Source organism: Lactuca virosa, chromosome 5 (genome assembly GCF_052849685.1).
Source record: "Lactuca virosa cultivar CGN04683 chromosome 5, Lactuca_virosa_CGN04683_v6, whole genome shotgun sequence".
Classification (NCBI taxonomy): Eukaryota; Viridiplantae; Streptophyta; class Magnoliopsida; order Asterales; family Asteraceae; genus Lactuca; species Lactuca virosa.
This window is the reverse complement of record NC_136430.1, coordinates 102,541,096-102,553,348: the sequence shown is the minus strand read 5'-3', so window position 1 is coordinate 102,553,348 and position 12,253 is coordinate 102,541,096. Positions and strand designations below refer to the sequence as shown.

Genomic DNA, 12,253 nt, shown 5'->3' with positions numbered 1-12,253 from the left:
GAAACAACACATTGGTCCTTGGCTAGTTTATGCACATCATATACATCAATATACACATCAAAGAACCTTTATTTTTCTAAGACAACTTTAAATTACAAAAGATGCATGAAACTTTTGTCACATAAAATAAAAAATAAGTTGCCATAGAAAATATATATGAACTTATTTTTATACAAAAACAAGTTATCCATATTCTCCAAAAACTAAGATTTCCAAAAATCAAAAACTCTAACCAAACTTGCAAGGTGGCTCTGATACCAATTGTTGGGTTTTAATTCAAAAATAGTTTCATAAACTAGAAAAATATGGCAACGGAAGACTTTAATTTTTGAAATAACATAAATAGTTTATACCCACCAATGATCTTCTTGCAAGTTATAGAAAGATTAAAATACCAACCAAAGAAGAGGTGAAGAAATAACAACCTTTGTAGTTCTTTGGGTCCTCTTGGGAGGCTTGGAAGTTGATGAAGAATGTGGAACCTTTGAGACACCAACAATGAGTCCACTTGATGTAGATGCTAGTCCATAAACTCTTAAACTCTTAAGCCTGAAGTTCATAAACAAGCAAAAGATATGCAAGTATTCTTCAAGTCTTCAAAGTAAAACTAGAGAAAATGAGGGTGAAGGAAAGTTCCGGCCACTTGCAACAAGAAGAAGAATGATCCATCTAGCCAAATGCAAGCCCCTTATTTATATGCATAAAGTGAAAGTATTAACTATTAGGTCTTAACACTTTAAGCATATATGTCCCCATGTTATAAACATGTTTCCCATGCTTCATTACCTTTGAATAAACTAATGTAAATCCCATACTTTTCTTCTTTTTATGCAAATCTCGAAAATTGCATAAAAAAGAGGAAATTAGTTTAAATTTTATAAACTCAAGGTTTATAAAATATAAACTTTGTCTTTTGAGTAAAAGACAAAAGGTTTTCAACTAGTCCAAAAAGTTGTGCATGACTTATTAATTCACACCATATGAAATAATATAATGTTAATTTCTAATGAAAATTATTATCTCCATGAAATAAATAATTTCCAATTTAATTATAAGAGTTTTTATTGAATATATATTAAAATCAATTTCTAATAAATAATCAATTGTATCAAGTTGTTGTTAGTGTGACCCATTAGTATCATATGTTATTTAGCAATATCACTTTAATATGACTCTTGAGCATACTAGACCTTTCATATATATGTCATGTTGAACCAATTCCCAATACTTTTCAATAAAAAGGAAATGTGAAACCATCCGAACCTGGAGCTTTATCACTCCCACAAGGCTAGACGGTTGCCCTAACCTCTTCCATAGGTGGAATCGAATCAAGGAAACTTGATTCGAATCCAAAAGCCTAAAACTAACAACTACAAGTAATGATCCTAGACCCATCAAAAGTATCAAACTTTTCTCTATAGAACTACAAAAAGTTAGATTTAATAAAATCTGGTTGGGTAACCCAATCATCATCGACATTGATACATTTTATACCTTTTTGACGTCTCTTTTTCATCAAAAACCCGTGATAAAACTTTTAGTTTTCATCACCACCTATTGCCCATTTAATTTTAGCTTTTTAGCCAAGTCACTTGTGACAACCTTCTCCATGTCATTAAGTCGACTAAAAATCGATTGTCTCTCAAAACTAAGGTCGTTGGAGGCGAGACCAAGGTCTAATAACTGATCAATCTCTAAAAACCTATTCTTGGCCTCTTTCTTCTCGGCTTTGAATTTCTGATTGAATGAACAATTCCGTTATTTAATGTTTACTTTAAGGAACTTGAGTTTATTTTTATAGTATATAAATGGAGCCAAAACGCCATGTCGATTAAACTTTAACCAAGTGTCTCTAACTACGTCGTCAGAGCCTTCATGCTCAAACCATTAGTCGAAAAGTTTGAAATGAGACGAACCAAAATCACTAACATCATATCTCAAAAGAACGAAATGTTAATCAGAGATTGTTCTATCCAAAGTCGTGACAACTAAATTAGGGAACGCCTCCATAACATTCTCCAAGACCAAAAATCTATCTAATGTGCTAATTTTATTTCCACTTCTTGAGCTTCTAGTAAAATTGTAACTACCCTTCAGAATGTCCCAAATACCATATTTATGACATATCATTGATATTTTGTCTTTATCTCATCGTTCTTAATCCACGCATATTGAAATACGTAATATTCATGGATTACTTTTTTTCGCCCGAAAATTGTAATTAAATTATATATGTCTTTTTTCGTTCCCAACATTCCATGACCCAATGCGTTTTCCATTAATATGTATCGCTCAACCCCATGAAGTAAGGAGTTGCCACTATTTTCTAACCATATAAAATTTGATCCTTGACTTCTCATAAGATCTCTCTTTTGACGTATGTAAAAATGATGAGGAGCCACCTCTCAGTTTTTATTGTTGTCGGGAGTGACCACATCCATCACCACCAAAACCTTCAAATACCTTACCACCAAAACCATGTGTTTTGGAAAATGATTCATACACATCATTAGGAATAGTCCCATTAGTTTTAGAATCTTCCCATTCACATTATTTATTTACTTTCGAAGTGTGATCCCCTCTTTCATGGGTTTGATTCTCTTCTTGTATACCTATTTTAGTAGGTGTATGAGATTGTTTTTTTTTTTTTGGATTTGATTCTGCATAAACCACCTCTAACTCTTGTGAGCTTTCAAACTCCACTTCTTCCTGTTCTTATCCATAAAAACATGTTCATGAAACTCATTCTCCCTACCTTCTTCTTTATCATCCATGATCGGCTTCTCATCTTCATCATATAATCTTGGTGGTTTCCAAACAACTACTTCTTTGTCCCTTACAACATAATCAATACCTAAAATGTCCACCAATACCTTGTCATCAATGTGAATGAACAAGTTTGTGCGAATACATACCTACCCACATTAATCCCACACTTTGAGTTGTCACTAACGAACAAAGCCTTAACCCATTGAGCCATAATCTTTTTTTAGATCTTTAGTTGACCATACAAAAAGAGGAAACCCCTCTAAGTAGTCTATCATTAACCATGAAAAAAAATATTCTACAAGTTTAAAACTCCTAAAGATCTTTAATACAGTGTTTTGTTGTGATTTCAAGCAACTTACACATGAACAAATCTACATTTACACCCGCATACCTCCAACATAATGAATTTCAACATCTCTGAACCCTTCCTCTTTACAATCTGCATGTAAAGTTTCAATCAAACATGCATCCCCAACATCACCTAAAACCACACAACTTTTATAAGGTATTATAAAGATATCCTTTTTTCTCCATGACAACCTTCTTCTAAATTTTTTCAAAAGATTTTTGCGTATAAGCCATGTTACTTTCCTTTCCTGTCAACACATTAGCATAAGACAAACCACCCATGTGTTTATTAGTCATATTGTCTTTTGTACTAACAATTTTTTTTTACTAGTATCTTCTTTGAATGAAAGTTTACCTAGTTTTTCTTCTCAAACCTTGCAACAAGTGCATACAATTGAAAGTTACCCATCCAAATGTCACATAATCTCCTAGCTAAATGTTGTACATCATTAACCTTCAAAAACCGAACAAAGACAAACCTTTTTGCCACTTTAGAGAGTTTCATAATAATGTACACATTAGACAAAACTCCAAATTCAACGTACAAGTTACGTAAATCTTCAGTTTCCATGAATTGTGGGAAATTTCTAATGTAGAAGGAGACTAAGATATGATTCATTGAATATCGTCGATACATGTTTTCTTCCATTGTCTTATTTCCCACATCTACATTCCCTTTCTCTAATCTTCCAAAATGTAAATCCTACTTAGCTTCTCCCATCTAAACGTAATTCGCTGAATTCTATTTTCAAACAAAATCAGACAAAAAAGAAGAGAAGGAGATGAAGAAGAACAAAGAACACTGGTGTTTAATCCCGTCATAATTTACAAGTACAAAATTGTAGGAGGTTTAAGGCCGACTTTTATGAGTTTTTGAAACCTATTTTGAATATAAATCCAACAAAACCTAGTTGAAACATTAGTGTGAGTAAATTTTTAAACAAATAGCTTATAAGCTAAATTATAATTTAAAAAATCTCAAAAATTAAGTAACTTGTAAACTAGCATTGACGTGACAAACATACATTCAAATCCATCTTTTAAAAAATTGATTGGACCGATCACTAAAAATACATAATGTCAAGTTTTTTTTTCTTTCAAATTATTCAAATGAGTCGATTTAAAAAAAAAGTCAAATTAATTAAATATATGTTAATAATTTCAATATATATTAATAATATATAATGCAGTAACTTAAAATAGTAACAAAGTAATAAGTTAAACACTTAATAGTTAACATCTTACAAATATCAAATATCAATAATATATATATATATATATATATATATATATATATATATATATATATATATATTTTAAAGTTGTGTTAAAAGATGAATAGTAATATTTTGACATTAGGTATATTCTTTGTGTATAAGTGTTGACGATCCTCATCTTTATATTTTGACATTAGGTATATTTTGACATTATGTATATTAAATCCACCGCATCTTTATCTTTGCCCACTGTATTCAGTGTGCACGTGTTGACGATCCTCCATCAGATCGACATGTTCTGGATTCTTCTCATATTTCTGCTTCATACGTTTCTCGCCATCAACCACACCGGTGGAGACGAAGCTCACCACCGCCCCACCGCCACATTATCATCTACCGATTGAATCGTCTCTACGGCGATCGTTCGAAAATGGAGCAAGTTCTTCTGATATGACGCATGTGAAGAAGCACGACAGCGACAACGACGTCGATTCCGATGACGTATTTGGCGGTCCTCCGACAATCGTTTGCACCAATAAATCCCTAAATCCTTTTGTCGTCTCTCTCTAAACACATCCACATCCAAGAAGAATCAGTTCTCCACTCCTCCTCCTTCTCTCTTCTGTTATCGTTGACTTCACCATGGTATTGCATTGTAAGTCCATTTGTATATAATATGGTCGATTAGACCGGCGATTTCTTCAGTTTTGCATTTTTGTTATGGGTTTCGTTTTCCCTTTCTTTGTTGTAGGTCTAATTTCATTTGGTGTCTTCTCTGGTGATACGGTGGTGGTTGTCGGCAAGGGTGAAGGCGGAAGATGTGTTATTTGGTTTTTAAAGGCCTGAGTTCTATCCAACCATATGTTCTTCAAAGATTCTGAACAAGTCTATATGTAGGTTCAAACGAATTTGCTTATCCTAGATGCCTTGCTTCTTACAAGGTGAACAAAATCATATCTTTCAATGAATTCTTTTCTGTGTTAGCCATTTTTACTCAATTTTCCTTGCTTTGATAGAAATTGAGGAAGCAGTTTTGACATGAGGGGAGCGTCTTCGGGGTTGACGAGACCGAAGAGGAGGAAAGGGGGAGGCAGCGAGGTTGCTGTTGTGACCTCGGTGGGTGCAGCGAGCTGCTCAAGCAGCGTCTCAGTTGCTTGCTTCGATTCCAATAGTGGTATGTGAAAGGAAGATGCTTGGGTGAGGTAAGAGAGACAAAGGAGGTCCAATGAAAGTCCGGTCGGCAATAAAACTTCGCAGGTGATTCCCTCGGTGGTGTTTGCTTGACAATCACGATGGATAATATGTAAGAAGTTTCTTTTGGGATTTTGTTTGTTTTGACAAGAATCTATGGAATGTAAGTGGGTGTTTGGGTTTGTTTTCTGACAGAAATCGATGGGAAAAAAAGATTGTTCGGGTTTGATGTTTTCACAGGAAAAGGGAGAAGGAAGAACAAAAGGGGAAGCTGTCTTTCTTCTCTGATCTCAAACCAGGTGCAGAATTTCTTGGGGTATAAAATGCATATGTTGCAATTTATGTTTTGTTGTTACCTGTAGTTTTCACACACTCTTTGCTACAAGGGACACAATGTATTAACTATATCTTTCTTTTTATGTAATTTGATGTCCATTTCCTTTGAATGTTTCGATGTTTCTCATTTGCATCTCATGTCTTTGGATTACTTTGATCTATATTTGTGCTGACCACTTTTTAAGTGGAAAATTATTTATAACATATAGAACAAAGGATTCAAAATATGCTACAAGGGGCACAATGTGCCAACTATATCTTTCTTTTTATGTAATTTGATGTCCATTTCCTTCGAATATTTCGATGTTTCTCATTTGCAGCTCATGTCCTTGGATTACTTTGATCTACATTTATGCTGACCACTTTTTAAGTGGAAAATTATTTATAACATATAGAACAAAGGATTCGAAATATGGATTTACTATGCCCAAAGACTGATTAAAAATGAAAACATGCAATTAGGTCAGGTGTAGTTATGCCAATTATCATGGAAAAGAAACTTATTAATTTATATTGCTCATTTTCTAAGCAAACATTTAGCCCTCTTTCTCTTGCCTATAATTCTTTTACCATTTTGCTTTAATGTTTTTTTATTTAAATCTGTTGAAACTACTATTTATTCTCAATCTCTCCTTTTAGCATGGTGTTGCTTTCTGAAAATGACCACTTTACCCTTTGACCTAAATTTTAAAAAACTAGATTTGTTGTTTTGGCTGAACCATTGAGGTATTAATATTTTGCTGATGGATGTTTGCAAGTTGATGATCGTACTGATTTTTCTCGGTTTTTGCCTAAGGGTAAGGTGGTAAACTTAAAAATTGCACCTGGAAACTGTTTTTATATTAATAAAATTCAATTTTTACAGTTTTAGGACCATATTGCCCCTGCACTGTTTTTATATTAATTTTTTTTTCCATTTTGACAGTTTTTGGACAATATTGCCCCTGAACACTGTTTTCATATTGACATTGCAAAGAAAGAGGAGAAGAATTGTTGACAAGAAGAAAAGGATTGGGAAGGCCAAATTAGAGGCTGCAGATTACCATCTATTGTTGCATAAACACCTCGGTATGCATGGATTCTTTTTAAGAGTGTTAGAACTTGATGTAACCTTTTTTTATGTAACGTTTTCTTAAGTCAACTTTTTAGTTAAGATAAGGTTGTTTCCTTTTCATGTTATATTACATTAATATTACCATTTTTTTCGATTATGTCAAATAGTGGAGAGCATACATTATTAAATGAATTGAGTCTTATTTATACATTATTAAATGAATTGAAATATCAGCAGTCATAAATGATATTTTCTTCAAACTTTTGTTTCTTTTATACATACATAATTGAAAAAAAAAATCCTCTGTTCTCATGCATGTTTATGCTGTTTTTTCCAGGTAAAAATGGTTGTAGCATCAACCCGAGATTCGGAATTATGGTCAGATATCTATTAGAAATTTGGACCAAAATACCCCTACATAATGTCTTCTGTCGGTTTTCTTTGACATTAGCGGCGAATCCAACCCCCGCGAAGCGGGGTTTCCCATCTAGTGTGTATATATATATATATATATATATATATATATATATATATATATATATATATATATATTTCAATTCCCGTATGACTTATGAATAATACCTTTTTGGATCCGACTTGATTTTGAAGTCGGCCATATTTAGTCCCTCCACTTCCATTGGCTTTACAAACAAATGCTTATTGATGTCCACCTCCTCCTAGTGCTTTTATCTTTTCTCTTGCATTTACTTCTTACATCACACATTCACACCTGCTTTACTCTCTCAATCTACCCGTCAATCTCCATAGAAACCAATTACTTTCTCTCTAAAATCCCCAATCGTGCATACACAACCACATCACCATGATCATTGTTTGGTGCAGCGCCACACTACCTTATTGTGATAGTAACCAATTTGTCACTTACATCATCTTCTGCCATTGTCAAGTTATTTTCACCACCATCTTCATATTTAATCACACAAAGACCATCACCATCATCATCTATTGTATATGTTGATCCCCACAAAATCAATTTGTTTATCCCTTTTCAAAGTCAATTCCTTTTCTCAAATATTTTTGAATTTAATCCATCCATGTCTTAGGTATATGTGTTTTTTTATCATATCTATTATTAGGGTTACATGATTTCTCTTTTTTGTCGATGCTCCTTTGATACCTTTTATTATTACATTATTTGATTTCTAAATTTTCATGCTCTCATCGTTTTGATTCGATTTTTTTATGGATTTTCTATGCTCTTTCTTCCGTATTTAAGTCATTCAGATGATATGAAGTAAATTGGTTATGGACAACCTTTTCATGTTATTTTGGAACTTTGTACTATGGACCATTGTCTATGACATATCCTCTTTGGAAAATGTAACATCCCGTTTATTGAGTAAATGAGTAGAAAAAAATTTATAAATGAATAATAATCCTAAAATAAATAATATTTAGCGGGGTGTTGGTGTTGGGGAGCCAATTGATACAATTTTAGAAGCTGGTAAATTATTAAGACTTAATTTGAAAATATTTGTGAGGCTCTGGGGCTGAATGGTAAGTTTTGGATTTATTATGAAAAGAATTATAGAAGTAAGGGGATAAAAGGTAAATTTCGGATTTAAAATGAAGAGATTGTGAATGGGAGGGACTAGTTCTGCCATTTCCGATGATAACTCTTTTATTGAGTAACCCTAACCCTAGACGTTCCATTCCTGCCGCCACCACCATCGATCGCATCTTCAACCGCCACCGTCTGTGGAAGCCTTCTTGGAGCCAACAACAATTATTTTGCCGCCGAAGAAGCAACCTTACTGCCGGAGACGCAATTGGTCAGTCGAATGAACCAACCGAGATCAAGTGTTGAGCCTTGATGCGTCGTTGTGCTGGGTGTGAGCGAATGGGACGCTGCCGGTAAGTCTAACGCCAACCATCTCCTCTCTCTTTCATTATCGCAGTGAAAACGACGACGTGAGCATCGCTGTGGTCGTCAGTAGCCTGAGGTCGCCGCTTCTAGGCCATCATTCGTCGTCTGACGCCCTATGAGGCTGAGTGGTTGTGTTTGGGTGATTTGGATCGCAATTATAAGTGAGTATGTGGTGGCAGCCACCCGCTACTATTTTCTACCACTCTCCGCCGCCACCAGCCACCGTGGGAGGTGGCTGTGTTTATGGGTGTGTGCATGAGTGTTTCCACTGTTTTCGGTATTTTGGAGATTGTATGCGTGTTTTTGTGGCCGGAAAACTTACCACCACCACCACCATGAGGTGGTGGCTTCCGCCGTGAGCCGCCACCGACCACCACCGCCCGAGGTGGCAGTGTGTGGTGCCCGTTCTAGTGGAACCCTGTTGGGCCAAAACACTTAATATTGGACTGGGTTGGTTCGTTGTTGGACTAGAAAAACCTAATTTTTGGGTTTGTCAGTTTGGATTTTACCGGGACCCGCGGTTATTCTATGGGATTGACATTGTGAATTATATCCGACTTCATTGTATGAATGGCCTAGTGGAGTGATGGACTTAATGGGTTAAGTGAGAAACACTTAACCCTAATCGTCATTTTATGTGAAAACCCTAAATTTGTTGGGCCTTGTGTTGGGCCTTTCTATTGGGCTATCCAAGAGCGATCATGTGGACTAGAATATTTAGATGGCCTTTAGGGTAAGGCCCATATGAGGGTTTGGGCCCAATTTGGAAAATTGGGCCATAGTTGGGCCATTAGAGGACTTTTGTAGACCTATTTGGTATTAGGCCTTGGTGGGCCCATTGGGCTTGGATTATTTATGGACCGGATTGGTGGACCATATTTAGACCCAATAATGTGAAGGTTGGTCTTAGATCCTAATGGGGTTATTTGTGGGTTTGGTTTAGTGATAGAAGTCGGAGTGTAGCAGCAACATTTATAGGATCTGTTCGCCATCCGAGGTGAGTCTTCTCACTATACATTACCTAGAGTGGTATCTATGTGCAGACCGGAGGGTCTTATGTGTTATGTGTTTACTTGAGATTATGTGCATTGTGATTTATGTATGCTATGTGATATTTAGACCGGACCGGAGGGTCCAACGATTTAGACCGGACCAGTGGGTCCAACGAGCTATGACCGGACCAGTGGGTCCAACGAGCTATGACCGGACCAGAGGGTCCAACGAGCTATGGGGCTGGAGGGTTCCACTGAGACACATTGACCGGAAGGTCTTACAGAGCTATAGCCTCGAGTGGCTAATTACTTGTACATGGTATTTTGGGGAACTCACTAAGCTTCTTGCTTACTATGTTATGTGTTATGTGTTTCAGGTACTTCTTAGGATCACGGGAAGGCGACGGCTCGATTGTACACACGAGATAAAGAGTTATCTTCTGGAGGATCCTGGATTATTAATCAAACAATTATGGAATTGTGTTTTGTTAATTTGATAATTGGGATTTTTGTGAAATGAATTATGAGAATTTTTGTAATTTAAAAATGAAAAATTTGTTTGAAAATTTACAGTGTTACAAGTTGGTATCAGAGCCTTGGTTTGAGGGATTCGGATGCACCTTCGGGTATGTCTGGACTCAAACTGGGGATTTGAGAAAAAATTTCAAAGGAAATGATTTTTCTAAAACGAGCAAGAGTTTCTAAGAGAAAACGAGAAGGAGCAATGCGTACAATCAGCCAGAGCCCGAACAGTGATTTCCCAAAATACCCTTACGTTTGTATTATGAGATATTTTTGAGATATGCTATGAGATATTATGCATGCTAGAGATAGGCTAGGTATTTCATATGTTAGGACTAGAGTGGCCTGATTTGTGATGCCTTAGCCTAGGAGTGCTGTTATCTGTGATGTGCTTTCGAGCATGTGCTGAGTAAGAGTATCCAGCAGGAATCCTTTTAGAGGGGGATTTGAGTAGAGGAGTAATATAGGAGAGATACCTAGATGAGCATTTGCGGAGCCTATTGAGAGAGTAGTTAGATACCCGTGAGAGGTAGAGTTGCTGAGTTCGGTGATATCTTTTGAGTATGAGTAGAGCAAGTGGAGTTAGCACCTAGAGTGGGTTTTACGTGTTTATTCGATGCCCGAATGCTGCTTGCTTCGTGCTTTGTGGAACTCCCGATGATGGGAGTCAGCTACCAAGTGAATGTGACGATATTCAGGAGGTAGATGATTGGCATCATAAGGAGTTTCTCAGCAGTTGATGGCGGAGAAGTGTGAGAACCTAGGAAGAGCCTAGGAAGTGACTTTTAGTCAGATGAGTACGCTGACAGAGTAGAGCATTTCGCTGGGAAGCGAGCACATGTGTCGAGATTGGTGATTGAGAAGGTTGAGCAGCTACTTAGGGACTCTGGGATGGTCCGTGCACAAAGTATGGGTAGATGTGGCAGGTAGTATGGGCCCATGCTACTGAAAGCAGAGGACCCATACTCGATGCATGGAGTTTTCCAGAGAATCTAAGTAGCAGATCGATAGCTGATGTCATGGTTCGAGTACCATGATTTGTAGCAGATCGAGAGGTGATGTCATGGTTCGAGTACCATGATTAGTAGCAGAATGAGAGGTGATCACATGGTTCGAGTACCATGATCCGTAGCAGATCGAGAGGTGATCACGTGGTTCGAGTACCATGACTCGTGGCGGTTAGTGCTTCTGGTGTTACCGGTTATTCTGATTGAGATCAGATATGATAGAGTGTGGGGCCAGAGGGCCATGTTGACGAGCTTCAAGGGAGTGTACCTCGAGGTGGGAAAATGAGATGTCAGTCGGAGTCGCAAGACTCAGGGATGAGTAGAGGTGGTACTTCATGGAGGATTACAGTGTGAGCTATGCAGTCGGCCGGTAGCAGAAATGCCACTTCCTGTGACTGCAGTGTGCTATTTCTGTGAGGAGTAGAAGGGATATTGAGTTTCTGGTCCAGAGCTGGAGGTAAACCCTGTGGGGTAGCAAGAGTGGTGACCTTTACACCAGAGTATTTGGGCAGTATGTTTGCTGCGAGGTATTCTTATACCAGGAAAGAGTCATTAGTGGTACTGAGATGTATGAGAACGAGGAGGTGCCTTATTGGGGGAAATGTACTTTTATTAGCAGTTCCCGGTGGTTAAAAGGATTATATCGGGGAGGTGGCCCTCGTGGTCAACGTTGTGTATCGACAATGAGAATGAGGTCTATTGCTTTTATGAATATTTCCCGATTTGGGAAGCGAGGCGAGGAATCAGAGTTGAAGCGCGTGATATTGCATTGTTTTCAGATTTTGAGTCAGATCTAATGCGGAACAGTGGGGTATCCGGCGGTGTGTCGGTCTGAGGCTTCAAGGTGACTGGAGGAAGTCACATGGGGAGGATTCCGAGGTTACATATGGGGTTCGGGGTACTTGGAGTTATTTGGTCATTTCCCGGAA

General features: G+C 37.0%; 1 long non-coding RNA gene across 4 annotated transcripts; it reads left to right on the top strand.

Moving 5' to 3' along the window:
* The first annotated feature begins 4,572 nt into the window (after positions 1-4,572).
* On the top strand, positions 4,573-10,315 carry LOC145116328 (uncharacterized). 4 transcript variants are annotated; one of them, XR_013711997.1, is made up of 7 exons: positions 4,573-4,989; positions 5,086-5,275; positions 5,351-5,637; positions 5,721-5,841; positions 6,787-6,929; positions 7,253-9,800; positions 10,173-10,315. It is a non-coding gene; the product is annotated as an uncharacterized LOC145116328 (long non-coding RNA). The 4 variants fall into 4 exon arrangements; XR_013712000.1 differs by lacking the exon at positions 10,173-10,315 and having other exon boundaries at positions 4,573-4,979; positions 7,253-7,438; XR_013711999.1 differs by lacking the exon at positions 10,173-10,315 and having other exon boundaries at positions 5,721-5,824; positions 7,253-7,429.
* Positions 10,316-12,253: the final 1,938 nt, after the last annotated feature.